Raw genomic sequence first — 24,134 nt, 5'->3', positions numbered from 1 at the left:
GCCCCATGATCCTAGCAGTGCTGCACAGCTCATAACCGCCCATGAGTCACCACCTCCATTCTAGTGCGTTTGCTTTTCCAGCAAAGCTCCCAGATCTGTCCTGAAACTGCTGTGCAGCAATGCAGAGAACTTTGAGCACAGTTGCCACATACCACATCTGCAGCTATGCCCCAGCTACAGATAACATGGTCTCTGCATGTTCCCTCCAGCCTGTCAGCACTCAAATACCATTAGTGCTGGCATGGGGTGAAAAGTAATAACAAAATGTGGGATGTTATGAGAAACACATTAGCCTTTTTAGGTTGAAAGTCTAATACAGTATGTATTTTAAATTATAAAACCATTCCATCATGTGTGTACAGTCTCTTTTTCTCTACTTCTGCTGCTGCTGCAATTCAGTTTAGTCTAAATCATGAAAATCTGAAATCATATTCTTGTTTACTGCTGCCTTCTCCTCCTCCCTCCCCCCCATTTTTTTTTCTCTAAGCTCTTGAAAACATTCCGTTACCCAGCCCTGGAGGTGAAACTACTCAGAGAACTTCAAGGTTATGAAATGCAAAAGCTTGGCTTTTATTTGTTTCACAGTCAGCGAAAGCAGTGCACAGGATGAAAACCTCTTCTGTGCAGCTCTGCTAACACATAAAGGAAGCTTTAATTGGGTTTAAAAGGCAAGAGTATTTTTACATAATTAGGAAAAACAAAACCCCCCACAATAATGTTGAACGAATAGTGGTGGTTTTTACATAAATACAGTAGAAAGTTTCAAAAAAAAGGCAAAGAAAGGACTCAATGGCCAAAGCAGATTAAAAACATTCAGGGTGTTACTGCTATGTTTGATAGAAAAGCAAAACCATTGGTGAGAATTAAGTACTCACTGCAGAGAGGAAGAAACATTTGAAGTTATCAAAGAGAAAAGTCTTGATGTCAAAAAGAAAGAGGAATCTTGGTATAAAGGACAGTTAAAGCTTTTGCTGTGGAATGATCTGAATTTTGAAAAGTCACCCAAAAGAGGTAGAGAATAAACTAGGAAGTTCAAGAGCTAATAGCTGCACAAAAAAATAAAAATAAAAATAATAATGATAATAAAAGGAGTAATTGATAGGATCTGAGCCATAGATATAAATCTTTTAGGGAGCTGAACTTAGAGATCTGAGGTGCTTTGTCTTGAGTTGCTTGTTAAGTCATTAGGACTCCCACTTTCCTGTATAAAGGAAACTTGTAGCAGTTAGCTCAGACACTGCAGAAGAAACTAAAATAAAAACTCAGTTTTTCCCTTTGCCTGGGTTGTGCCTGAAAAACAATACATATTTATGTGTGCAGAGTTGTCAACACGTTACACAGCACTTGTAAGTGCTATCCATATTCAGCGATACGGTTGCACAATTATAAAGCACACGTGCTTGCCTCTCTCTTGGAGATGTACAATAGGAAGCTGTTTGAAATACTGCCACAGCTATTGCACCCAAGTGCATTTTTATGCAGCCCTCTTTGTCAGCAATTTGTCCTTGTGCTCTAATAGTGACAACAATTAGGTGCACTGAGGTGTGCCAGAAGTTATACACCTCCAGACAAACTGGAGATGGAGTCAGAGTCTGTGGGGCCTGATCCCCACAAAACACCTGTGAGGTGACCTTGGCTTCTGTGGGGAGGGCTGGGGACACTCAGCTCTCTGGGGGCTGGAAAAACGTGAGGTAGTTTCAGTGCCCACAGGCAATCCTGTTGCAGACTTATTACTGGTAATTGCCACCTTACACCCCAACTTCCCCAAGAGACGCTGCTTCTGATCCCCAGGCGTGATCTGCCTTTGCTTTAGCTGCAGAAGCTGCTGGCAGCACAAACTGCTCCGGGGGAGCACAGCCCTCCTCCAGAGGCAGCTGCCAGGGACTGCCATGGCACAGGTAGCAAACAATAAGGACCTGTTTGGGGCAGATGTTCCAGCTGCTGCGCTTGACCTGGGTGCAGAACCTGAACTGCCCCAGGCAGCTGAATTTGGCTCTGGGCATAGTAAAAACCAAAGCACAAACTGCTGTGACAGTGAAACTTGTGACAGGGATGATATAAAATGGCTGCCAGCATTTCCAGAGGATTGGGCTGCAGCCAGGATACATTAAAATATTTGTAGTAGCCCCAGAATAAAAGCAAACTGACTTCCAGAGGATGGAAAAGGGCCGTGTATTTATGTTTGTGTATGTTGTAGTATACGTGTGGGTTCATTTTTAGTGAAATCATGCACTTCCATCATTTCCTTGACGGCTTGATTTTGGGAGGATTTCCTGATAATTTGTGCCAAATGAAATTTCCTTTAGTTATCTCCCTGCTGCATCTTCTGATAACTTGCCCTGTTTTCTAGCTCCAGTCATGGCTGATGAAACTAGATTAAGCTTCCAAAATTACATTGCAGTGAATCAAAGCTAGAGAAAATAGCAAGGAAGAATTAAATATTGTCCCTGTGCTGTGCTTCAGCCCAGCTGAATCCAAATCACCAAAAAAGCAAAGTTCTCAGAAAGCCATTCTTAGGCTGGGTGGGGGAAATGCCATCTTCCCAACAGGTAGTGGTTTTGGTCAGAATGGAAAGAAATCTATTTTGAGGCAGTCTGTTTTCCTTATATTCCCAAACAGGCGGAAGAGGGAAGCTTTGAAAAGCACTGGAAAGGCTCTTGCATGACTGCCAGCCCAGAAATGCTTGGGAGAGGAACAGCACTTTAGCTGTTCTATGGGAAATACAGAAAAATGCCATGGAGGTGAAGAAAAGAGCTCAGACTTCACCTAGTTAATTCTAACCAGATTTGGATTGTGCTTATGTCTAGCAAGGAAATTAGTTTCCTTGCATTAAACCACTGGGCTGGTTGCTGATTCAGAAAACATTGACATGGCTAAACCTCTCCATCCATATGGTCATACACAATGCCTTGTGGAGACATGCTAATGAGTGCTAGGGGAATTAATTCAGTCACCAGAAGCAACATTCCCACCTTGGGACTATTCTCCTCAGAGCAGCCAGCCTTCTTGGCAAAAAAAGAAGGAAAGCTTCTGCTGTTTCGTGCAGTCTCAGAGCATGCCCAAGACATCCCTTTATCATCGCCTCAGGCTGCAACACAATCCTGAACTTCCTGTGTAGATTGCTGTAGGGAAATAAGTTTTTCTATCCATGCTCTTACCCAACCAACTTCTAGGCAGACATAGGAGTGATGGAAAGCTGTACTTCCTCTGGACAGTCATGGCATAACTTTGCTCACAGGTTGCTGCTTGGTGCCAGCCCAGTGTGGTGTGACCATCAAACACTTGTATGCAGACAATCTGGAGCTTAGGTCACTGAACTGGTGTTAACAGCCATTGTCAGTGCTATTTTTGGATCCTGTCCATGTGGCTATTATTGGCTTAAGGATTTAGATTAAGCACTTTAAAATACCTCAGGGAAACAGTGGAGAGAGGTTAGCAGAGAAATCAATTGCTGAAGGGGATGTGAAATCTTTACTTCTGGTGGCTCTTAAGAACAGGCTGCATGAATGCCATTCAAGGGTAGTTTGGGTGTAGTGGGTTCAGTCCAGATGACCCCTTGAGATGCCAAGCAAGTAAATCATCAGCAAACACATTTCTTTGGAGGAGATGCAGCTGACTTGGGCTAAGACAACGCATTCAGTCAGAGCCTAAGCAATAAGCTGGTTACATCTGTCAGTCTGAAAACTCCTCACAGGTACATGGAGAGGCTGTGAGGCATTCTTACCTGCTCCTGGCAAGCCACTTCTGCTCAGGGTACCAGTGTGGGCATGAGGAAATAGCAGAGTGAAGGGCTCTGAGAAGGATTATCCCAACTTTGCTTCAACTACCTAGAGATCTTTGTCTGAGCAAGAAAGTTCCTCCACATGTTCTGGAAGGTTTGAAAATGGTCTTTCTCCCTCTGATGAAAGTTAACTGGTGTGCAGTGGTATCGTGTGAGGGATGTCTGAGGTGTCTCTGCCTATCTGGGATGTCTTTGGTGTGTGGTTAAGTTTAGACAGGATGATGCCCAGCAACTATCTGAAGTCTTAAATTCCATTTTCTCTAAATTTTACACTCCTATCAGGAAATAAATCCCTCTTTGATTGGGGGTAGAATTGAAAAGCTGGCAGGTCACTGTCTTCATTGCTGTGTCTGCAGATACAAATTCACTCAGTTACTGCGTAACTGTGAGTGACACAGAGGGCATCACAGGCCAGAGCCCAGCTCAAAAGTGAAAGAATCACATAACTCATGGTAAGAGTGACAATAGGCACGATCTCACTGCTGATATGCTCAGAGAAGATAGAGGGGACAGAGTGGAAAATACTTGCTTTATCTTGGCTGCAATACTGATAAGGCCTTCGTAGAGCTCCTTTCCTACATAACTGCATAGTTCACTTAATACTGACCACTGTTTAGCTAATATCATTCTTTCTGCTTTTTCTAATGAAGGAAAACATTTTTGTTTTCATTATCTTATGACCAACAGAGTTAACAAGCCCCTTCAACTGCAGCAAATCCTATTTCTGTTTTGTGGGGCATCTAGTACAGCTTTTGGCAGTGACAGCAACAGCAATGCTTCTCCATATGGCCAAGCCTTTCCTGCCACCTGTACTGTAGGAGTGCATTTGTCTGACATAGCATCCTGGTGAGCTTTCAGCAAAAATTCAGTCACATCACACCATGTCCAGGTTTGGTTTGGCTCACTAACAACCAGCTGTTTCCAAGCAGTTTCTGTTCATCCAGACTGGACTTCATAAAAATGCTCTTGGTAAAAGCAAATAAAAAATGCTTAATAAAATGTACTCCCAACACCAGGCAATTGTACCAGGCAAGAGGATCCTTAGAACCATTCAGTTACAGTTTCCTATTGCCCCATGACAAAAGCTACAGATGGTTTATGTGCATTTGTTGCTTTATTGAGTGGATTTGATGTATTTCTAGGAAATAGCAGATACCAAACTCTTGATTTGAGCTTTCCTGCAATTCCAGTTTATTCACGATTTGGATTCTGGTCCATACTTAGCTCAAGGCTCTTCAACTATGAAATGTACTTAGATCAGTTGGGCACCTTAGCAATTGTTATTCACTAATTTCTTCTTTTCCAGTCCATTCCACTTCTATCAATGTACTGAGTCAATTTCCACTCCAGTCCACTAACTTTACAAGAGAAGTAACACTCATGAACAAGCTCATAGCTTGTTCCAAATTGGGAGCAAAGTGGGACAATAGGATAATGCTGCACTTGCATGGGACGGATGGCAGAGGAGAAGCTGACTGTGAAGAGGTAAATTTAGACAGGCACAGTTCTTTACAATAACATTTGGAAATGAAACGACATTTGTTTTAATGCAATTTTAAAAGAAATCAAGAGAAACATACAGTAGTAAGCAAGGAATATGAGGAAAGGAGAGAGTTTCAGGACTGAATGTAGGTCAACAGGTCAAGGAAAATGAAGAAAAGTGGTGTCAGTAGTGACATACACAATTTATTTTCTTATGACAGCACATCCGGGTAGATCACAGCACTTCAAAAGTGTGAAATGCCAAAAAGCTTTAGACATTTCCCATGACCTAGCTTGCAGTGGATCTGAAACTCATGTTCCTCATGCCAACGCACCACAATGCAGTTTGGCAGTATGAAACACTATTACAAGTGAAAGCAGCAGTTGGTGAAGTGTAACAGCTGCTCAGATATTCTACTTGAAGATTCATGATTAACTCTCCATTAAACATTAAAGAGATTGGTGAAGTAGGATAGTTTTATTGCTGCATCTCTTGCATCTTTTCAAATCCAGCAAGTCTGGTGGAAAATACGTGAGTTTGAAGAGCACAATATGTTTCTATGAAATTAGAACCCATTTCTCCTCCAGGTTTTGCCTCCCTCAAATTTGTGCCATGTTTTGCCTCATCAGAAATAAAGGGGGACAGTGATCATTATCCAGTTCCTTCTGGTCAGGCCATATCTATGTTGATTGCCAATTCAGAGTTTTGTGGCAAGAAACTAATGTAAAATCCCTTAGAATCTTTTTATCTGATTCAGATTCAAAACTAAGAAGAATCAAGTTATCTGAAGAGAGGAAATTAAGAGATCTCCTGCAGCACAAAGATGGGTTGTGCATCTTTGGAGGAATGTTTGCAGGTATTTGGAGGGGGTTATGCTCTCTGTTTGCTTATTTGAATATTAGCTTTAATATTTGACAGCTTTATGTTTTCTTATGGTGACTTGGTCTCAAAATTATCTTAGAAAGTCTCATTTGCAGGAAGAACCTCAGAAAATTTCCCACTTGTATATGTTGTAGTGACAAATATGTTACAAACTTCATTATGTGGGGACCTTAATCAGGCAGAACTTTTGCATCTCTAAATTCCTCCTCATTTCTGATACAAATGAAATAGCTCTTCTCCTCAGTTAGCTTATCAACGCTTCTTACTCCCACCAAGCTTTTATTGTCATTCTTCTCTCTCCAACATGATACACATACTTAGCCCAGCTTGGTAGCATTTCTGTCGGATTGAGAAAAATCTGACAGCATCTTTGACTTTCCTAATTGAGCCAAGGAAACCCAGCACGCCAGGTACTTCTCAGAGTAGAGGATTTTCTCTGCTTCCAGGATTAGATGACGCCAATCTCAGCAGCCACAAATAGTATCTGCAATTGGTATGTAAAAATCTATCATGGAAAGCTGCATGCTGGAGTAGTTTGTGTCTCCATGTGCCATATGTTTAAGTGAAAGAGTGTGACAATCACAGCAGCACACTGTCCAGAAGTCATAAGCAGTTAACAAAATGCAACATGATTGTTGGCAGGCCTGCTGGTCTGGGTCGTGCAGCCAAAGCTGAATTTATAAAACACGGTAAACAGGATGGCAAGACAGGAAAGGCAGTTGGCATGTGAAACCATGCAGCAGCCTGACAGGAATGCTCTGAAACTGCCTCCCAGTTTCCAGGGTTTCATATTACCATTTCTTTCTGCCTGTCTGGCCCAGAGGAGGACTTATCTACCTGTCCTTGCACAAGAGCATAGCTCTTGAAAGGTAAGTTTAGACACGGGTACTCCAAAGTTTTACTCAGGAGAGTAATCTCCCACACCTGAGGGTCATCAAGGGTGTTGCAGTTAGACTTCAGTGCTAGAGGTAAGTTCAGTTGCTTCACAGCAGAGAGAAAAAGGGGTTTAGAGGCAAGCTGGAGCCACTTTCCAATTAGGAGTGCTGGGCCACATTTTCGTGTGTGGCACATGGTGACAAAGACACGTAACTGCACATTCCCCCATCCTGTCCATGTTGGTTGTCTCTGCAGAAGAGAGTGACGCTGTCTTATTATGCTGGGCAAAAAGTGCATTTGATGGGGCTTTGATCTCTGCCAAAAAAAAAAAAAAAAAAAGTCGATTGGGTGTTTTATGCAGGAAGGAGGGAGTTGTTTGCACTCAGGCAGCAATTATACCCTGAAATCCAGAGGCTGACGGTTGCTGCTCCAGGGCAGCCGACTGCTTCCTGCAGCTGGCTGCTTAATACTGCAAAGGTGATGAAACCTGAAGGGAGCCACTGAATAGGTGGTAATTATGACTGACACAATGACGGCTTGTGCAGACATGTAACTGTGAAACAAAACACCGCAGTTAGCTAACAAGAGATCGGTATAAGTTTTTTCACCGGCACCGTGTCTCCTGTCTGACACTTCTGAAATTGGAGGAAAAAAAAGCATTGTGAGCTTCAGCATTCAGAGACAGAATAGGCCAGACGAGCTGAGGGTGGAAAGCCAACATCTGTCCCTTTCAGGATGATTATAGCAGATTCTGTTTTCATGTTGATTTCTGAAAACCTGTTTTTCTTACTCGCAGGGTTTTTTTCCCTCATAAATGTCTCTTTTGGGTTGTGTCCCTGTGATATGGCTGACTACATTACACCTCCATCTCTCTCATGCACCAAATCCTTTGAAGAGTTTCAAATAACTATAACAGGGCATTTGTGGATCCAAATCCACGTTATCTTATTATCCTCTTCCCTTTTTTTTTATCTAGGGGACAGAGAGGCTTTCTTGAGTTATAAAATCATGCTTTTATACAGCTAAGGAAAGGACAGTGGGACATCCTGTTCAATCAGCACATCTTTGGAACTTCCTAAAGTGTTAATGGACAAAAAAATCGTTTCCTTGCCCAGTGAAAATATCTGAGATCAATCAGAAATCTTCTAGGTTTCTATAATAATAGTTGTAGCTAGGAAACAGGAGAATAAGGACTCAAATTCCTTACTAACAGCATAAGCAGTTATCTATACTTCTTCTTTCTTTCCCCCTCTTTGAAATGGAACATGAAAACGCCCTGGCACAAGATCTGCTTTTAATTCCATATGAAATTAGTGTCCAAAGTTCACAACTGAGATGGGAATTAGACAGAGGAGGAACCTGTACCAGATGAGAGCCCTAAGAGCACGCATGCTAAGGATGGCAGAAGAAATTATTTCTGTCACCCCAGTGGAAAAAAAGACAAAAATTTCCACTCTGTTGTTGGAAATCTTATGCAGTGGAAGTTTTTTCAGAAGTAGTACAATTCTGCAAAAGATGTGTATCTCACTCAATCTATACTTTTCAATGAAAAACTTTTTCTGACATTTTCCAGCTGTTTGCTGATTCTGCCAACAGTGGATTTTCTGTCCATGGAAACTCAATGGCATACTCTTCACTAATATACTCTTCTGGAATTACCCAATTTATAAGCCCGTTACATCTCCTTTTTAACTTTGGAGATTTTCTTATATAGGAAAGTGGAAAGTCTTTGCTTCACCCAGCAGCCATGCCATTCCTTGGGAAGAACCTCCTAATCCCCAAACCCACCAGTCAGAATTCAAGTAAAAACACCTTGGCTAACACTTCAGCAAACATATAAAAATCATCCCTTTTACATATGGCCTTTGCAGAATGATTTCATCTCTTCCTGTCCCCCTTGTGAAATTTTTCTATGGTGTCTAAACAACTAACTGTATAGCTCAATGACAATACATTTTAATCTCTGCTAAAGAGACTGTGATGCAAGGGTGGCATTATTTGGCTTACACAAAAGTGGATGGAAAATACTTAATTTTTATACAACTACAGATTATTGCTCAATGGCCAGTGGTTTTGTCTATGCAGTTTGTCTCTTGTTCAGGAAATATACACATGTTCCATATTTGGGGTTAATAACTATAGGGATAAACTGTTTGAAGAAAAACTGCAATCCAATTCATACTTCTTTAATTATTTCACTGTGTTGAAACAATATGATTCATCCACCTTTGTTTCTGAGGCCAGACAATGGCCTATGGAAGGCAGCTGCTGTATAAATAAACATATAGAATTGTGTTTGTGTCCCTCCCTGGTGGCATATATCAGCTTTGGTTACCAGCCATTTATTTCTCCTGCAGTGCAAAACACTCAACACTGAGAATTAACTAAAAGCAGGTTTTCCTTTTCTGGATTTTAATAGAGAAAAAAATGGTGAGTGTGCCTTTAGGGCTGCTTTCTAAATTCTACTTTGGATTCAGTTCTTACCTAGATGTTGTTTAAATGCATTGGGCTGTCACTCCATCTACTCTAGCTTACTGTCTTGGGCAGCGGCCAGTGCTTTCCCAGAGGAACTTTACATGCCTGAAGGAGAAAGGGATGGTAGGAAAATAGCAAGGTGTATGATCAGTAAGAGGAAAGACACACAGCTAAAGTTATTTCCTCTAACTCACAGCTCTCCTTCCATCACCTGGAGCAAACAATATAATAGCAGGTGCGTGCAGTGTAGACCCACGACACACGGATCACGGAAATGCAATGCCATGAGGGAGATGTTGGGATATGTCTGCATAATTGTGTTAGAGCCATGAAGTAAACCTGCACATTTGAAAAGGCAGAAAAATCTGCTATTCTAGATTGTCCTTCACCATGCCAAAAAGAACCAAAGAACAGTGGTATTAGGAACTTTAGCTCTGTTTCAGAGAATCCAGATCTGCAGCCCACTTTCTGTCACCCAGTGAAGGGTGATGGCCATGGCTACAGCATCAGTACTCACCATACATTCCAGTACTCACCATACATTCCACAGTGCAAATAACTAGAGATTTATAGAATAACTGAGGTGTGAATGGCTTCCCCAGAGGCCTGTGGTTGTCTTCTGATCAAAGCAGGGCCAATTTCAAGTGGTAGAGATAACATTATAAATTAGGGAATCACCTGTGTCATACAGTCACACAGTGTCATACAGTGAACACATCCCCAGAAATCAACCTTACCATGCTTGCGAATGGGAAGGACAGGAAACATGGCTATCACAGAAGTTGTACAGAAAACATTAAAAACAACAAAGGTGGATTTTCCTGTTATTTTTTGTTTTGGTTTGGTTTTGGTTTTCTGTTTTTAAATTTCTGTACATTTCAGATGGCTTTTGATGGCATTATCAAATCCTTCATTATCATCACCTGGGCTTGAATCTCTTTCCCTCTTTTTAAATAAATATAAAAGTAGATTGTTACGTAACCCTAAAATTCCAGAGTATGGGGGGGGTTATATGTATAATCTGCATAGATGAAGTGTCAGAGTTCACAAATTAATCATCAGAAGTTAGTGACATGTGAAAGTGGGCAGGGAATCCTAACAGGCCCCCAAGAGGGTGTCTAAGGAGACACTTTGTAGAAATCTATGCTGAAATTCTATAAAAAGAGTGCAGTGTAGTTAATTTTAACCATGCCTAATTAACTCATTATGCAAATATGTACATAATAAGCCACTATCATCCAAAGGCCCAAAAATCCAACAACCGCATTCTGAAAGGTCACATCCTAAACCTTTAATACAGAGAGTGAGAGAAAGGAAAAAAGAGTCAAGAGAATGAAAAAAGCTCAAATAAAGGGCTTTACTTCTGGAAAGAACAACAGCAGGAGCTTTTCAAAACATAACCACTTACCTTTTTAAAGAAAATAAATATGTAGTCTGTTCTGACTCTACAGCTGTGCTTGTTCTGTCTCTTTTTCCCACGCCTACTCATCTCCTTTCATCTCTCTCCTCCAGTCCTCTCTTTCAATGTTTTCAGCATGCTTTTTTGTTCCACTTTCTGGGGGCAGCTGAAGTCCCAAAGACCTTGAAAGAAGTATGACAGAGAGCTATAGACCAAAGAAGGATCAGAGCTGCAGAAAGCAGAGGTGGGCTGTCAGCACATGAGGGTACAATAAGGATGGAAGTGGGGAGGGTTGTTTGGGGTTTCTACCTGGCAAGAACTTACCAAAAAGCAAGGTCTTACAGAAAAAAAAAAAAAAAAAAGCATTCTGACTTCCACTGCATTCATCCCAGCAAGAAAGTACTAAGAGCATTGAAAAAGTTTCATGTTGCTCACAACGTCAGCTCATCAGTTCAGGGAATGCAACGGAAAATCATCTCCATAAAACAAAAATTATTTCCCTAAATGGACACATCTCCCACTCAGTTTTAATGAGGAGGGTCTTCGGTTTTTTTTTACAGACATAGGGCACTGTGACCTCTGTTTTTTCCCTTGAGGTTAAACTACCAGCTGAAAACATCCAACCCTTTCTGCTTGTCATTTCTTCCTCTTGCTTTGAGGAATGAGAACCAGGATCATCAGCCCAGATGTGTCACATCCAGAAGTCCTTAAGTGGGCATTAACCCTGCTACCAGCCTTATTTTGCTGCCATGGGTCTCAGTGAGCAGCCCTTCAAGTCCTTTATCTCACAGCCCCCTTCAGCTTTGGCACTGTTCAGCATTTTCTGTGCAATATTTCCAGTTACCTTACACATTTTTGCCCCAAACCTCTCGAGCATGTAATATATGTTGAGTATCCTACTTAGTCTGCAGTCTTACCAGAATAATGGTGATAATGTTTTATCTGTCCAATGAAGCTTGTCTGGCATCATATACCATCCAAACAAGATTTTGAATTGTATTTCCATCGGAGATGATACCATCACACTTTCGACCTACTTACAGATACAGGCCCAAGTCTTATCTGCCAGATCCATCTGCGATTCCCGCTCCTGTTTCTCTGTATATTTATGTTCATGTGCTCCCTCTGCATTCCTCAGAGCGCAATAAATCCTGCCTGCCAACCCCTTCGTCACCTCTGCCTCAAAACGGATTGCTTCAAGGTCAAGCAGTTCCCTTGTAATGTACAGTTTAACCTGATTTGTGGAGGCAAAGCTTTGAAATTTTTAAAATAAGGCTAAGGTAAAGTAAAGCTTGCAAATGAAACTCTGACGGTAAGCTGGAGTATTTCCCTCTCCAAAGAGTTCGAGCAGAGGGCACTGTGCCATCTGAAGCCATAGGAGCTGGAATTATGTTATTTATTGCACATAAGATGTGCATCAAGTAGAAAAGAAAACAAACGCTGACAACAGAAAGTGATCAAACTCCCATCCATGAGCAGGAGAGAGACGGAGGGAAAAATTCTCTCCCAGTCTGTCTGGAAATTCACACCAGTGAGTACCAGCATTAGAGCACTTTTCAAAACTTTCTTTGAAACAACTAAAAGGACAAATTTGGAGTGGAAGCCTTGAAATTACCAATACAAGTAATTTCAGGGTATAAAAATGTTCTGTAATAATTTGTCAGTTTTCACCTGGTTTTGGTGCCGTGTTTTTTTGAGACAATAGCAGTGGAGATCTGAGACAAAATATTAATATGGAGTTTTAAGATTATGAAGTAAAAGACAAATGTGATCACATAGGTAGCTTAGGCACATTGATCTTCTGTACTTCATTGCCAAGGGTGGATGCTTTATGTTTAAAAAAACAGTGTGGTAAACATGCTGAAGTGTGGTAGTCCCTATGGTAAAGAACTGCTAATATGTAATCCTGCAGCACTGGTCAGTAAGATTTCAATAGTCCTGCAGATTTAAAAAATAGCATATTATTAAAATTGTTACAAAATCCAAATACTCAAAACCTTTTGGCCTGACCTCCTAAAGCCATGGGAATAGCTTAAAAATATGCCTTTATGTTTTAAAAAATATTTTTTTTGTATTCTGCTTATATTCTTTTTGAACCCTAAAGGAGTCTAATTTTCGGCTTTCTCCTGTACAATGAAAACCTTTGTTTTTTATTAGAAGCTGCAATTTTCATGTATTCACCTGACTCCAGGAGTCAGTCTTTAAAAAAACAAATAAATTTCCAAAGATTATGAGAAAGGGCATAAGAACACATTAGGAATAAGCTGAAAAGACTTCTTGAAAAGGCTTATATTCCAGTAAGTTCCACTTCGATTGGCTAAATGGATTAAAAACTGTCAGTCAACTAAAAATCTAGTAACAGATGCCCATACTGTGTATATATATATTCTTTTTTTATTTTATTTTAATGAATAGTTCCAATGATAAATAACAGATCACCCTATTTATAGAAAACTGGTATTACAAGAATATCAGATTGTGGTATTGCACCCCCACATGCCTACCAGTTTTCTATGTGGAAATTTGATAATGGCAAGAATTGTTGCTTTTAGAGATTTGGGAATAACAAAAAGACATGGACTTTCTGTGTTGCTGTTGCCAAAAAACAAACAGACAAAAAACTCCTACCTATTCTTTGATTTTTCTTTGTAATTAATATGGAACATAGGGATATTTCTTTAAAGAGAAGCAGAATTGAAAGTCTAAGGAGAAACTGTGGGAATAAAAAATAATAATAAAAGCAAAACACATGTGAAGATTGCCCTAAACTCTTTTTTCTTTGCTTCTTTTTATTTCTTCCTTCCAAACAAAAGGCATTTGAAACTTTGCAAAAATAAAAAAGAGACAAATCAAATATCCTGGTAATTTTCAAATTTTCAGGTTTGCTACCCTTCCTTACACATTTCACAAAACGTATCACAGTATTTACCAATATGATAAAAAAGCACCTAAAACTAACATTTCACTGTGTTAGGAAAACTGCCCAGAAGAGCTAGTATCGAAATATCATGTAAAATTCATGTGCTAAGAAAAATTCCATTCAGACTGAGTCACAGAGCCTCATGCTGTATTTGTAAAATTCTCAAACATGATATGAGAGCATTATTGCCTTCAGGCTTGTTATTTCATCCCCTGGACACACAGAGAAGCATATCATCCTTTCATAGGATTGATCAGCAAATATCCTCCAGAGCAGTTAGATAAGAAGGCATTCCCTTCTGCTAGCTGTAGGTTTTTGCTGTGTTGCATTTATTACTGTGGTGTGAAAATCTCCCACTGAGTGCAATACCTTTAAACACTTCTCTGGGTTTTTTTTGTTGTTGTGAGGCGTTTTGCCAAGTGGTGTGTTGTGTTATTTACCTTGGAAAAGGATTGTTGCAGCATAATTTATTTTGGTCTGGGCAGAAATTAGCTATGGAAGAAGTTCTGAGACCTGTTTTCTCATTACCAGCAGGTCTTCCATCTGCTTAATTAGAAGTGCAAATATTTGGAAATCTGAAATCCTGCAGCAATGTCTCAGATAGCATTTCTTTGTTGCAAGATCTGAAAAGTGATCACTGAAAATTGTTGATTGTGCTCTGTGTGACTGTAATTACATGGCATTGATCTGATGTTCAGACACCACAGTGATGAGCTTAATACAAGAACCTAAATAGACTGGATACAATTAAACCAATAATCACTGAGAAGAGGTAGTTTAAAAGGGCAGAGGGAAATCACAAACAAATGCGAATGACTAAAAGGAAAAAAAAAAACAAAACCACAAAAACCTGCTGAATATTTTATCCAGCGAAGTCTGTTCAGTCATTTAAGCTGCTGATCAAATACCAGTTACCTCTTTTTGTGATTTAAAAAATAAATAAATAAAAATAAAAATAAATACACTTTTTAAAAAAAGAAAAAAAAAAAGACTATTTAATCCTTGCCTGCCTGGAAAAATAAAGAGACTGCAGCAAACCTCAGAACTAGTCAAGCATCAGGCTGTCTGCAGGCATGGGCGGCTGGCCAGGCACCTCAAGGATTGTCCCTAAATACCAAGGGACTATCAGATCAGTCGGGTAGGGAGGTGAGAAAGCAAGAGACAAATGTGAGAAGGGAGAATTCATTTCCACAAGAATGTCTGCTTGGCACTGTATAAAGTACTTTCACATTAGCATTTAGCACACCAGCCACACAGCTGTAAAAGGGTAGAAACCTGAGAAGGAAATGAGATAAAAGGGGAATATTGCTTCTTAAGTGGGCTGTGAACTTTCTTGCTCTAATTGATCTCTTACCATCCCACGCAAAGGAAAGCAAGTGGCACGTTCTGCAGATGGATCATTACTAGCTCATACACAGGAAAACCTTTCTACCCCTCCTCACAACTGCTGAATATCAGGTTCACTTACAGGCCAGCACGGGCATACCTATTCCTGTTTTTAGGGAAAGGGGACACCGGTGCTGATGGCATGGTGACAAAGTAGCCACCTGGCATGTGGGCTAGCCACATGGCTAATGCCTCCGCATCTTCCCCTCATTTTGTACCATAAGGAAAGGAACAACTTTAGCTCAGCTGATTAGGAGGAAAAGCTTTGTTATTCAAATGTTTTCTCCAGAATCATCTGATCAGTGTGTTCAAACCCCCCTCCCACATACAATGCAAACGAGTATCTGGTCCTCAAGAGTCTCAGAAACCTCCCCAAGCAATTATTCATGGTACGGATAAAGGGGTGGATGAAGGAGACCAGAGGTGAACAGGAATGATTTGGCTGTGGCTGCAAAGGCTGGGAGAAGGACTTTAAGAAGGCATAGGCTAGGGAAAGGGAGGTTACAGTTCTGTCAGAGGAGATGAAATGGCTGGAAAAATAAACAACCTTTCAGGCAGGAGGCTCTTTGCGTCACTCTTGTGAAATGTTAAAGGAGTATTTTACCCCTGTGTTGGCTAAGCTTTATAAGACAAAATGGTCAGGAATTTGGACTTGGTGCCAGAAATGCTGTTTTAGCTCCCTTCTGAGAAGCTGTCCCACTGGAGAGGGATCCAAACTTTCATGGAGCTATGTGGAGGCAGATGGAGGCCAGGGAAGGCAGCATCACTCCAGTCAGCTCACAAAAGCATGCTCAGTGGAACTTTTTTGTCAAATGAAAAGCATACCCACTTTCTACAATTTAAATTCACAAACAACTTAAAAGAATTGTTCAGTAAATAATTTCACATAACAAGTGAATCTGAGAAAACAGCAATCTGTTTTAGAATAATTTGTGAAGAGTTAAGAGGAAAATTTTGTTGAATAAATTATCCATTATAAATTATTCTCCCACCTGCGATTCCAACCATCCTGGTTCAGTTTCTGCTGTTCCTTTCTCCTTTTCTAATGCACAGGGAATATTCAACTTTCATGTGCTTGGCAATAGGCAGAATACAAAACTGTATAAATAATACAAACTCAGCTCGTATTTTGTTCAGTGCTCAGTGGCTTTTTACTTCCCCTTCCAACGGTTTTCTATTTTTCTTTTCTTTTTTTTTTTGGCAGGTTGAAATTCGTGACCTCTGTCTCAGCACACGTTATAAAGCAAGGAGAAGAGTATAATGAAGAGTAAGAATTAAGAGATCCTAACACTGACAACATGCAGCACTCTTCATTTGTAGATTTTCAGCGATTTGCAAAGGCAGATGCATTTTATTATGCCCAGCTTCACAGATGGAGAATCTAAGGCACTGCACATATGTATATAACAAAATCTTCCACTCACTTCAAACCACCTCCTTTCTGCCCGGGGAGGTTAATGGTGTGAGAAAGGTGACAGCTCTGCCGTGGTGCAGAGCTCAGGGCAGAGGCAGCCAGGATAGCTCTGAACAGGCAGCACCAGAGCCATGTCAACCTGCTGCTGCACCTGTGCTTGTTAGAAGCACCACTAATTAGCTTGACACAGCAACATGCTGCCATGCCTATATTGCTTCCAGGACCCAATTAGTATCTGTGCGAGGTACAGCACTAGACGATGTAGACACGCAGCCTGTTCAGAGCTGCTCTGATACCGCCAGCCAGGATCTGCATTCATGGCCAGACGTGCCCAGGGTAGGCCATCAGTAAGGCCATGTAGATCCTAAGCCTCCCAACATTTGCTCTTGAGTTCAACTCACTGGATTATGAAGTTTTCTTCACCTCAAAGGCAGGATATAGCATATAGAAAAGTACTCTTTTATTTACTTTTTTAAACTCAAACAATAATCTGCAAATATACCCCATAAGGCAACATGTTTGCTGTAGATGGGTTTACACACCTCACTTCAGGCACTTAATTTATCCCAAGTGTACCTTAGTAGTCTGCAGTGAGCTGATATGGAGACATGTCAGCTGAACCCAGCAAGCATAAAATCCCCTTTTCCTGCTACCTTTTTGTTGTGCAGTGAAACAACAGGTTTCTATGGCTGTTTGGGAAAAGGATTCTGTGAGATGTACCTGGGTGAATCATACTGTCTGATGAGAAACATTACATCAGCATTACCTGAAGAGACAAGTTGGGATGAGGCCATGGATGTTCACTGATTATGAACTGGAGATGCTCTTGGGATTTTATTGGTGGGGTTGCCTACTCTTACTTCTTGCTTTTTGCATGGTGTCCCTCTAACAAATACTCTCATGACCCGTATTGATCCCAGATTTCACAAGAACATGGACTGCAGTCACCCTGTCTTCTTCAGGAGTAAAGTCAGGAATTCTCCAGCTTGCAGACCCCTAAAACTGGATTTGTTTCAGGGCAGGCAACCCATACAGACTCCATAGACCACTAAGGCCACATTCTAGAAGTGAAAGTTGCCAGGGCAGAGTCATGGAAATCCATTTGTTCTTTTTTTTCTAACTACCCAGACAAATGTGAGGGTCAGCTTTTGATTCCCCAAGCTTCCAGTCTTTACTACAGTCTAGAAGAGACTTTGGACAACCCAAGGATCACAACAGACAGAGATGGCTGGGGGCTGTGTTGCACCCCAAATGGCAGTGGGGATTTCAGCTTCATTGTCCTCTATGGTCTGCTTTCCCCTTCAGCTAGGAAATTCCATGGAGGAGAGGCCCTGTGTTACACCTGTGATAGAGGTCTCATGCAAAATCAGCTCTTGAGCTGCTCAGGAACTGTGATTTTCACTTACCTCTCTTCATTACCTCTCCATTTAGACTTCCAGAGTGAGCTGGTGTTCTGGATGGCTGTTGTCTAAGGAACTATATATGAAACATTTAATTAAAACTCTTAGAATCATAGAATGTCTTAAGTTGGAAGTGATGTTAAAGAGAATTTTGTTCCTATGTGTGGGCAAGAACACCTTCTACTAGAGCTCCATCCAACCTGGCCTTGAATACTTCCAGAGATGGAGCATCCACAGCTTCTCCAGGCAACTTGTACCAGTGCCTCACCAACCTCACAATAAGGAACTTCTTAATATCTAATCAGATATGCTCTTTTCTCTTTAAATTGTTTTTATGAAAAAAAAAAAAAACAAACAAACTTAAAAGAGACCCCAGTACTTATTGAGTGTTCTAGCCTTGCCTGTGTCCATATGCAAGTCAGTGAACTCAGTGGGAGAATGCACACATGGCAATAAGCACTGTATCTGCAATATCAGCCAGATCAGGCCGCTCCAGGACTGAGAGACCATCTCCATTTTCTCACAAGTGCGGAATCTTATAAGTCATTTCTGATAGAGCTGTAAAACTGAAATAAATTTTCAAGTAATTAGATTGAAAATGCACTTCTCTATCATTTTCAGGCTAAAAATTACAAGTGAACTCACACTAATATTGTGTTGTCAATTTGGCTTCTTAACATGTGTTTTTACTATTTACAAAAGCCTTTTCTCTTCACCTTTTAGAAATCTTTTCTTGATTCCATTTCCTTTTCTAATTACAATCCCATTTCCTTAGTAAGTCCTTGAAAAAGCTTCCCCCATGCCTCTAATCATCTCTCCAGTTATAATCTTCAAAATTATGTTCCGTTCAGTTTTCAATTTGGCAGTGTCCAAAGACAGATCTCCATGTGGTTAACAACCTTTTATTTGCTGCCAGTTATGACTGAGGTTTTTGCTTCTTCTCTTTTGGGGCTTCACTGATGTGCTTAATGCTGTCTAAAACATCCTTCTTCAGCACACTTTTGTTAGGCAGGTGTTTGCTTTATTGCAAACTCCTGGGTTTTAATTTTTTGCTGGGTGCAAATTTATCCTGTATAGAATCCTATAATCCAGCCTTTGCTCTTTATTTCCTTCGTATTTCTTCAAGGCAGAAAGAGTATTTTATTTTAGACTTGACGCAATTACAAGAAAATCCTTTTCAAGACTAAAATTTCTGCTGAAAATTAGGGTGGCAACACTAAAATTAACTAAACTGTGCTGACTTAATCTGCAAAAGTCTCTGGTCCCATTAATATCATATGGAGGCACTCAGCTTCCTGCTGCATTTAAAATCAGAATTCCTGTCCAGTCACCCCTAGGATGTCCTGGGATTGCTGCCAGGGATATCTCCTGAGCAGTTCTCATTGCTGGATGGCTTTCTTCAATCCCATGGATAGAACCAGAAGCCTCTGGCAGATCTCTGCATGCCCCATGGTGGCAGGGTACCTACCAGGTAGGTGTGACACAAAACACAGTGTGACTAGTGAGTCCCACAGAACTTGCCTGTAGCTTTAGAGAGAAATGTTGGGCCACAATTGAGATAGGAAGGGGCAGAGCTTTTGGCAAATACCTAGGAACAGAATTTCTCCCTTTCTCCCACCTCATCAAATTGTAATTTTAAGTAGCATTTCTTTGCCCAGACAGTTTCTAAGTATGTTATGTCAGTTTCAGAAAAGTAGGGGGGGGGGGGAGGGGAAGAGAAAAAACAAAAAAGAGAAAAAATTAACTGTCTCCTTTCTCCAGCCACTTAAAAACAAAATTCAAAGATGATATTTTTCATTTACTTCCCCCAGGAAGACAGGCATTGCTGTGCCAGCTTCCTGGGAGTCACAGAAAACAGAGCAGGGTGCAGACAGTCCCTGAATGCCTCAGACCATAACACGTGTGGGGCAGTTCAGCTCCTTGGCTGCTGGCCATGAAGTCAGAGCTCTGTCCAATTCCATCCTGTCACAGGTGGACTCACCTGCTTGGTCCAGGGCAGGATAGACGTGCCTGCTGTTGTCATGTAACACTCATGCTTACACAGTGCCTAAAGCCCCGTCGGCAATATGCAGATGATCTTGTCCCGGGGGACAAAAGGCACTATCAAACATTTGCTATTTTATATGTATAAATACATTTGACAACTTTAGAACTGTGTGAGCAAGTAAGTGTCTGAAGTAGAGGGCAAATTCATAGCAATTTTCTCTCCTTGAGTATCTTCCCGTGGGAGGGAACTTTTTGAGAGGCTGTGTTCATTTTCCTGTGACTACAGAGAACAATAGAAACCAGAATGATCTTTGCAGAGCCCCCGCCTCCTTCGTGGTGTTAGTTAGCATGCAGAGAGCTGCTCTGTGGACAGGAGAAAGACACAGATAAAGAGTCCAAGGAAAGCTCCTGCTTTGCTCTTCTAAAAGTACTGTTTAGAGCAAGCTACAGTGCAGTAAGCATGAAGATGCCAAATGCAGCCTTTCCATGTATCTTCTAGCAGCAAGGACACAGATATGCTTCTGCTCCCCTCCATCACTGGATTATGATTTCTAAAATTTTCAAATGAGGGCTGGAATATCGCCATCTTAGAACTGTAGAAAAAAGTTGCAAAGTTTGTTTGCCACATTCTAAAGAAAAGGGAATGCAGGTATGTGTTGCCACCTTCTCTTTGTTTTTTGGTACCTTTGTATTTTAATTGGACCCACAAATGAAGAGACAAGAAACCATTTTATGGCTACATTGTTTGTCACAGTGCAAGTTGCTTTTCAGAGATCCCAGCATTGGAGAAAAAATATCAGTAATGCTTTTGGTATGAAGAAGAGATGTGTTCACTTCCTTCTCTTGGAAAAGGGCATGAAAACTAACCCACTGTGATGAGGAGGTCCACTTTGGTCAAAGCAGCATGACTGCAAGCACTGAGGATTAATCTAGTATCTCATGTAGGTTAAACTATTTTTAAAGGGTAGGATGTCATTAAAACACATGAATAAACTTAAAACTATGGCAGAAAGAAATGGAAATTAACTCATCCCTTGCGAAACAACAGCCTTGAAATTTGTCCACCATTGTTCGTGTGCTATCAGGAAATACCACATTGGATGTCCTACTTCCATTTAATTTTGCAAACCAGAAGAGTAAGACAGGCAAAACAAACTAAATAGGTACACAGACAGATATCTGTATATGTATATGCACACACACACACTAAATGGCTCATACACAAAGATCTCTGCACAACAGACTAGGATTTTTGTTGAGTTACTGGATGTTTCCAAGTCCAGCTATGTCATCTCCATTGGAAAAGTTTGCTTAACTCCAACAACGACCACATAATAAGTTCACTTATTTTTCCTTTCTCCGATTAGAAATTGCAAATTGCACCCTAAGATGCAAATGAACCTTAAAAAAAAGTGCCATATGAAAAGTCCTATATTAAAAGCTGTGGCTAGTCTTACTTGTTGTAATTTAAAGAAAAAGCAATGCTACTAAAAAATTCTTCTATTTGTTTGCTGTGATATAGAGTGTTTTGCTATATTATCAATCAGGAATGAGTCAGGAAAGTGCCTTCTTTGTCTTCCTACATATCTGTAAATCAGAAGCAATGCCAGTAAAACTGGGAGGTTAAAACCTGCCTGACAAAAGAGCAAAATCCATTGATTTGATGGCAAAACACCAATAACTGCAGATGTTTCATGGCTAAAAGAGACAGCCACAGACACTGGGAAAATTCTGTGCTCTTTTCCACCCACAAAATGCAGACACTCTCCTTTCTGGGTTTATTTTCTCCCACTATTTTACCTAAGCTGTCACTTCTGTTAAACTGTTCATTGTGAAAGTTAAGCTGTCTCTAGAGATGCATCCAGACTGCTGCCTTCTACAAGTTTCCCAAAGATAAAAAGAAAGCTATGGGTACAGATTACTAATGTTTTCCAACCTCACAACAGTTACTCCAAAACAAAAAGGGCCACCTGACTTGCTTTTAGTCATGTCCTTGCCACTTCTCAAGGACCTGGAATTTAATTTTGCTGGATTTAAGCCCAGCACAGATTGGCAGTAAAATTCCCACAATTTCTCTCAAAAATTCCCCCAAAATTACCCTTTCTTGAAACATGTTTTGAGCTCTTTGTTCTACCCACCCCCTTCTCTGAGAGCATGGAGTCTGTTTCTGTAAATCTACTCACTCCAGATTTCCTGATCACAAATCAGCTGAAGTCCAGGGCAGCTTTTTCATCTTCTGCCAACAAGATCATGGTGGTTTGATACCCCTCTGCCCAGTGTAAACTCAAAAAACATATAATTAAAGTTATTTTTTCCTACTATTAATAATCTCATTGCAAATTTACAGTCATAATTATATCAGGTAAAAACCTCCATTCTTAATCAAAGAATGTTACACTCCAAACTCATCAAGGATAAGTTAGTTTCATTTTTTTCTCATTTCCAAAGGAAAAAAAGCAACAACAAAAAATACTACTTAAAGTACAACACATAGATCCACAGATATCAATCAGTATCTGTGCTGGCATCCTTTAGCTGATGCTTCTTTGAGACAGTCCATGGTTTTTTTCTCTCTATGTTTCTGTTGTGTCCAGTCCAATGATGTTGTCTGGCTCATGAGCTTCTTTTTACTTGCTTTTAAGATTTGTTGTCTGTCTCTTCCCACCAAGGAAAGAAGGAGAAGTGCCTGCTTCCTCTTTATCCAACAGATCAATGCTTGCTCATCAGAGAGAAGAGCAAATCCTCTTAAAAGCAGTCTTTTGTCACATTACAAAGATTACCTTTAACTGCAGGCTAGCCAACCTGGTTTGCCAAGATTTTGTTCCTGCCATTCATTAATACAGTACAATCTCTTTTTATTTTTTCACAGCACTTAGACATTCCTCACTTTACCATCACGGACTACACCATGGGATAGTCTTAATCTAAGTTTGCTGCGGAACATGTTTCAGTATCCACAGTACTACTCTGGAATTAATTAATTCTTAAATGGGATATGAGTGGAATTTAGCAGATTGTGTAAGAGGTCTTCCCTCACTACCATCAGACTGTGGATAACTTGAATAAGAAATAATGTGTTTAAAACTCTGTTAGAAAATACTTAAATTCCTAATAATTGAATTGTGGCTCATTATCATCCCATAGCCAAGAGATGTGTGCTATGGCAGACAAATACCAGCTTTGTATGTGAGATCACACATTCAACAGATGACTTCTGCAGCAATGTTATTTCTGGATACCAGGAATAATGATCTGAAGAGAATGTGATTTTTTTTTTTTTACAGCAAACATAAATAAATTTCTTTCAGCTATGGAGCATGAATCTTAAGTTTCAAGAATCACCATCATTGCTGGTTCTTTTTAATTTACCAGTGTTTCTGAAGTTAACTGTTTTTCTTTTCATTCTTGGCTATTTCACCAACACTGACTCATAGTTAATATTTATAAATGTAATATAAAACATTTTGCATTTTCTGTGTACACCGGTATCATGCATGCATTCTCTTTATCAGCAGTGGACTAATGCTCAGAAAATATACTCCACATTATATAAAATTATCTTTCCAAATTGTTTAAGGACCAGTAAGTGCTGTCCAGTTAGTGAGACTGATATCTTATATTACCTTCTGCAATGTTTGATCTAGTATTTTGGCTTTCTGAAGTGACAGGTCTCCACAGTGACTTCCTGTTGGAAAAGGAAAAAATCCAAACAATTTTTGCATGCACGTAAGACTCTGTTTCTGTATGAGTTCACTTCTGTTGAAAGCTCTGGACAGAATGCCTGCTCTGTGCGTGACTGCTTTCTATATTTGAGTTGTAAATCATATCATATTTGCAATCTAGGGGATCTGCCTGCAAAACCCTTTTCAGCAATTGTCACTAATGCCTTGTGATCGGTTCCTGCTAGCACTGGTACTTCATGTAAAAAAAAAAAAAATGGAGTTTTTTGCATGCACAGACTACAAGACAGAGCCTCCGATTCTTTTTGTGCATGCTGACATGCTGTTCCAGTTAGGTATCCAGAAGCATATGCCACGGGTCTCCAGTGATCACCATTCCTTGTTAAAAGTGTTGCCCCAAGGCCTTGCTTAGAAGCGTCAACCGCCAGCTTTGTTTGGTGCTTATTATCATA

The 24,134-nt window shown here is 40.4% G+C and overlaps 1 long non-coding RNA gene across 2 annotated transcripts in view; it reads right to left on the bottom strand.

The window, feature by feature from the left end:
* Nucleotides 1-549: 549 nt before the first annotated feature.
* LOC148224348 (uncharacterized) overlaps nucleotides 550-24,134 on the bottom strand; it is a 217,296-nt gene continuing 193,711 nt past the window's right edge. The window contains exons 7-9 of one of the 2 annotated variants that reach the window (XR_015802417.1): nucleotides 10,906-11,078; nucleotides 9,507-9,602; nucleotides 550-7,337 (exon numbers count right to left, since the gene is read on the bottom strand). This is a non-coding gene — a long non-coding RNA (uncharacterized LOC148224348). The remainder of the gene's footprint in view (nucleotides 7,338-9,506; nucleotides 9,603-10,905; nucleotides 11,079-24,134) is intronic. The other variant, XR_015802416.1, reaches the window with a different exon arrangement.

This window comes from Sturnus vulgaris, chromosome 3, assembly GCF_052056855.1.
Source record: "Sturnus vulgaris isolate bStuVul1 chromosome 3, bStuVul1.hap1, whole genome shotgun sequence".
NCBI lineage: Eukaryota > Metazoa > Chordata > Aves > Passeriformes > Sturnidae > Sturnus > Sturnus vulgaris.
Note: the sequence above shows the minus strand (reverse complement) of the source record. Positions and strands in the feature narration are given on the sequence as shown.